Raw genomic sequence first — 5,917 nt, 5'->3', positions numbered from 1 at the left:
ACTCGGGGCTGGACATATCCCAGGAGCCAGGTAGCCAATAAGCGTGTAAGTTACAGCTGCTGTCCTGCCTGTGGTTTGTGTGTTTGGGGGGTTTTTTTTTTTTTTGTTTTTCCTGAATTTTCCAGCTAAAACACATTTTTTAAATGAGTCCCTTGATGTTTTAAAACTGCTTAGTGATTCCTAGATTAGACTAACGGGCTCCCAAATTCTTCGTTAATTTGTCCATCCCTGGCTTAGTCACCTTTCCAGCAGTTGAGTATTGTAAGGCATAGTATTGAAACGTCAGCTTTGCACAGGCTCTAGAATATCCTTTATGTTGCCTCGGAAATGTTCAGGTTTTGGCTGATGCCCTCGGGGAACAGTACTTTAAAAGGATTATGGGGATTTTATGTTTTTTTTTTTTTTTTTTTATATATACATCAAATGTTTTAAAAAAAACCCACCCTCATTTTTTATATGTATAATTTGTAAATTGATGAAGCGGCCATATTTGCTGATTTACATTTGCAGGGTTTGTTTACTGCATAGTAATATCATGCAGTGATTGTGCTTTACTGTCCCTCTCTCTCAGTTCTGGTCCATCTGCCTGGCCAGACTGACAAAGACTGTGTTGCTATTACTGTAAATGCATTCTTTTTCTGCAAGGAGGCTGAACACGCTGTCTGATGTACACATAACCATTACATTAGGACAACCTTCAAGTCTTTGTGGAATAGGCATTCAAATATAGAATAGGAAATATGTAAAAGACATGACAATTTAGCTTTTAGGTAAATGTCACAAAAACTCAATAGGAATTTACTTAAAATATGCTTTTTGTTTCCACTTAAAGAACAACTCCAGCATGTAGAAAAGTTAACCCCCCCAACACTTGACACTAATTCCTTAAAGTGTATTTCCACTTTTGCAGACAGGTTTGAGACCCACACACACTCTATCTATATATTTATGTTTTTTTATATGTATAATTTGTAAATTGATGAAGCGGCCATATTTGCTGATTTACATTTGCAGGGTTTGTTTACTGCATAGTAATATCATGCAGTGATTGTGCTTTACTGTCCCTCTCTCTCAGTTCTGGTCCATCTGCCTGGCCAGACTGACAAAGACTGTGTTGCTATTACTGTAAATGCATTCTTTTTCTGCAAGGAGGCTGAACACGCTGTCTGATGTACACATAACCATTACATTAGGACAACCTTCAAGTCTTTGTGGAATAGGCATTCAAATATAGAATAGGAAATATGTAAAAGACATGACAATTTAGCTTTTAGGTAAATGTCACAAAAACTCAATAGGAATTTACTTAAAATATGCTTTTTGTTTCCACTTAAAGAACAACTCCAGCATGTAGAAAAGTTAACCCCCCCAACACTTGACACTAATCCCTAAAATGTATTTCCACTTTTGCAGACAGGTTTGAGACCCACGCACACTCTATCTATATATTTATGTGTTCCTAGTCACACTATATACTGAAAACTGGAAAAATACATTCTTACCTTTTTTTTTAGTCATGTCTGTGTAGCAGGCCTTTCACAATTTCCAAGTGACGGGGAACTCTGGTTGTCTCCATAGAAAAACTAGGGACGTTGGGTTTCCTCTCATTAACATACAATGCTTCTACATCTTAAATAGGTTTCTTTCTCTCTTTTTCTCTTTCTCTCTTCCCTCTCCTCCAAGTAATATGTAAGCAGCATTTTTTGTATATAAGTTACCATGTAATGAATATATAATAGGTGTTATCCCAATTTCGCTGGAAAAGTGGAAGTACACTTTAAAAAGGCAAGTGTCTTCTGTTGTGTTCTCTCCTTAGAACCCATACTGCTCAGTGTATCCAGTATAAAGGGTGCACCTTGGGGTTTCATTGTAAAGTACACACTAAAAAACAAAACTTCTGAAACAACTGGATTTTTTGTTTTGTATCTGAAAAGCAGTCTACAATAAGCAGGAAAATTCTTTGGGCAGCTTTTTTTGAATCCTTAAAGTACCCTTCAGCACCGGTTTAAGAATACCAAACGCAGATCTCAAAAGTAGTAGTCTGTCAAACTTCTTTTTTTTTTTCAATGACAAATCCACATCAAACAAATACACATTGCCCACCAAAGTATTTCTTTAGATATTTGTGGAAGCACTTCCAGTCACCATTTTCTGAACAGCTGGCTCCCAACTCTTTCAGCTCTGCTTCCCTGAACTTGCCGTTCAGTACAAGTGCACAAGGGACAGCACAGTCTCCAGTAGCTGCCCATCTACTAGCTTTGGAGCAGGGCAATTGTTTGCCTTGCTGTGTATGTGGAGGCGCACACACCAGGGTGGCTCCATAGGACCCTGCAAGGGAAAGGAGTCATCCTAAAACAGGATATCAGGGCCAGTGCTCAAAGGACCAGCTGATTCTGCTGGAAACTAAAACTTTTGAACGTCAAGGAGCAGCATCCATTGCAAGTGGTTTAATCGGCATTTGAATTAAGTTTAGAAACCTTTTGACTTTCAGATAACTTTAATAGCTATGTCTTTAAACAAGCTTTTAGCAGCTCTTAGTCTCTTTATGGCTTTAACCAGTGCTAAATCTTGCTAGAAACCTGCTTTAAAGTTACAGCCAGCACCCACTATGAATTGTATTAAAGGAGAACTATGAGGTGAGTGAAAATCACTCCTCTTCATAGTTTGAGCCGACCTGTGACAATTAAACTGTCGGCTCTATAGATCTGAAAGTGAGCGAACACATAACGTCGCTCGCTTACTTCTGTCAGTCACGGCTCCCCGCAGGGATTCCCCCCTCTCCGATCCTCCAACACTGACTGGAGTAAGGGGCAGGTACAGCTGGCTTTGCCTCTGGATAGGCAGAGCCAGCTGTCATTCGCGATTCGTCCCGGCTGCGGGGGTCTCAGTATACCGCGAGCTGTAGCTCGCGGTATACTGAGCTTTGGGTGACGGGAGGACGCTAGTTTATGTCCTCCCGTTACCCTTAAGAGAACTATGGGGAAAAACACTTACCCCATAGTTCTCTTTTAAACTCTACCTGACAGGAGCTGAGGGGTCCTCTAAGGGCTTGTAGGAGCAGCTGAACTGCTTAGTACATGACTGCTGTACCCATTGCTCTTTATGGGTACAGCATTACCCATTGTACCCATTGCTCTTCGCACAGGCTGTGTGACTCGGGCCTGAAACTTTCACAGGAAAACCTTGTAAGTAATGAAGTTTATAGCTAAGCTCCAGGACATGAAATTCTGAGCAGGGGGGCATAGCACGAATACTGGTTTCTAGGACTGAGATTTTACAGGGCTTATTTTGGATATCTCTAGAGCCTGTACTGACGTATATAAAAGCAAGATTCCCGATAGTTACAAAGTTTGTTAAAGCTGAACTCCAGGCAGATATAATTCTATTTCTGCCAGTTATGTACATATTAAAGTCAATCCTTCCTGAGAGAAATGGGAGTTCTTCCATTGTAGACCTCCTTCTAGATGCCTGAGTGTTATGCTGGCCTATTGCGTTCAGTGCTTTCTGAATCCGTGGCAAAAGTGAGTCAGAGAAAAGTCATATTCTTTTGTTTAATTCTTTTGTGTCATTGACTTGAAGTATTAAACTCAGACGGACAGCTTGGCAGCCAGGTAACTAGAATATTCATAATGAAGGAATCTTCTATGGTATCCTCCATGTTTCTTTTATAGTGGGTTTCCTTTAATTTCATTTTACAGTAAAACTAGTACAGATTCTTAAAGCTGTCTTTTTCTACTATCCTGCTTTATTTCCCTGCAGCACTGAGACTGGAACAGGGAGCAGAGGCATACTGAGTCGGTTGGAGCGCTACTGCTTTGCACAGTGTTGTCTAAAGGTCCCCACACACCTTACGATAATCACGGGAAATCCCGCGATCGTACGATTATCGTAAGGTGTGTGTGGAAGCCGTGCGACCTCTACTACTGTAAGGTCGCACGACTTTTAACTTACGGACATGTTCGGAAACCCGCCGAGCATCGTACGACGTTCGGCGGGTTTGTGGCATGTTCGTACGATAAAAGCCGTACGGGCCGGTGTGCAAGCGCGCACTGCCCGTTCGGCATTGCGGTCATCGGAAACCTGTCCCTCAGGGGGCGTGGCTTGCGATCATCGCAAGTACGATCTGCCTATCGTACGTTTTTTTTTTTTTTAAGTACCTTACAACCATTGCAAGACTAAAGTCTTGCGATGGTTGTAAGGTGTGTGCACAGCCTAACACTGAACATGCTTCGTAGCGGGAAAGTAAAGCAACGACCTTATCAATGTGCTACTGCTCTTTCGTTGTCCAGTCAGCAGGTTGGGGGTGGATCCTTGACCAAGCTGTATTGCTTAAGTGCACTGAAGGTCAGGGGAGCCTGGATTACAAGAATAAAAACAAAAATCAGTCTAATTTTGGCAAGTAAATCAGTTCACGTGTATTTCAGGTCTGCTTGCCTGGAGTTCACTTTTAAGTTGACAGATTAACTTCCGTAGCTGACGCTATTAAAGTTGCTTGGTGTACCACTAGGCTTACGTTTTTATTAGCTGGAGTATCAGACTTTGCCGAGTTTCAAGTATTACAAACTGCCCTTAAAGTGTTTGTCAGAATGGGAGCACGATGCATTGTATAATGTAACCTGTTCTTGATACACGGGGGACGAGCAACAGATTACCAGTCTTTTCAAATGGTATTTGGGAAGGTGTCCTATTTTTTTTTTTTTCTTTGTTTTCTACACTGGAAGTCGCTGAGGCTGGGCCACAGGTTTAAAGAAATGTTAAGTTCTGCAAAATTCTTTACAATAAATCCTTTTATTTTGCTTTAGTTTTTATTCTATTACCATTGCAACGGTTGCCATACACAAGTAAAAAAAAAAAAAGTTAAAATGCTAATCTACTTTGGTCGTCTTTTTCTTCCTTCACTGTTGTGCCCAAGCTTATCCTAAAAGTTGTTCATCTCCTTATAGCTCTTGTAGGAAAGTTGCTGCTTTTTAAATAAAGAATGTTCTTTATATTTGCAATAGTGTACAATGGTTTCTGGTTTGTATCTTATGTTGCTGCTCATCAGACAAACCTTACCTTGTTGCTGTGTTCAGGAACATGAGGGAAAAGCAAAGTTACTGCCAGTGCGTTTCTATAAGGCTGATTATACAGATGATATCTGACATAAAACATGGCAACCAGTTGCCATGTTTTGTGTCAGATGGACAGCATGGCTTTATGTTACCATCTCAATGTTGATACCTTGCAATATACTTTGTATAGTTATGTTCTAAAGTTGGCTACTGTCTTTGCCTCCTTTTTAAAATACAAGTTCTAAGACACCAGTGACATAGTTGTTACATTTTCTTTTCCTGTAATAAAAGAGCTATTCTCACAGGTCGCAGGCTGTGTAGACATTCCTTTTGTTTACATCCATCTCAAGATTGAGAATAAGGAAGGTCATCTGCTCCTGCTATTTAGTTTTAATATCCTTACTGCCTGCAGCCTAAAATCTGTTCTGCAGTGCACTCATGTAACCACTGGAGATCATAAACTGCTAGAAGGAGGTAGCTTAGGGTAACGGGAGGACGCTAGTTTGTGTCCTCCCGTTACCCTAAGAAGAACTATGGGGAAAAACACTGACCCCATAGTTCTCCTTTTAACTACCAAGGACTTAGTCACCAAGCTGTGCCAACAGGATAGTTTTGATGCAACATGTTGGTAGTTACCACTTTTTGCTTTGCGCCACTAGTGAACAGGCAACATACTCTAAAGCAGTGGTTCTCAACCTGTGTAACCTCAGGACCCACATTTGTCCTTGGTCATTAAGTCGTGACCCAAAAAATAATTTTACGTTCGTAGCGATACCGAATGTGTGTCGTTTACATACACATGCATGCCCCATTTGCAGGCAGGGGCAGTGGGGTTGGTTTAAATTTTTTTTTTTTTTTTAACATTT

Source organism: Nanorana parkeri, unplaced genomic scaffold (assembly GCF_000935625.1).
Source record: "Nanorana parkeri isolate BGI_ZX_2015 unplaced genomic scaffold, ASM93562v1 scaffold389, whole genome shotgun sequence".
Classification (NCBI taxonomy): domain Eukaryota; kingdom Metazoa; phylum Chordata; class Amphibia; order Anura; family Dicroglossidae; genus Nanorana; species Nanorana parkeri.
This window is presented reverse-complemented; position numbering follows the sequence as displayed.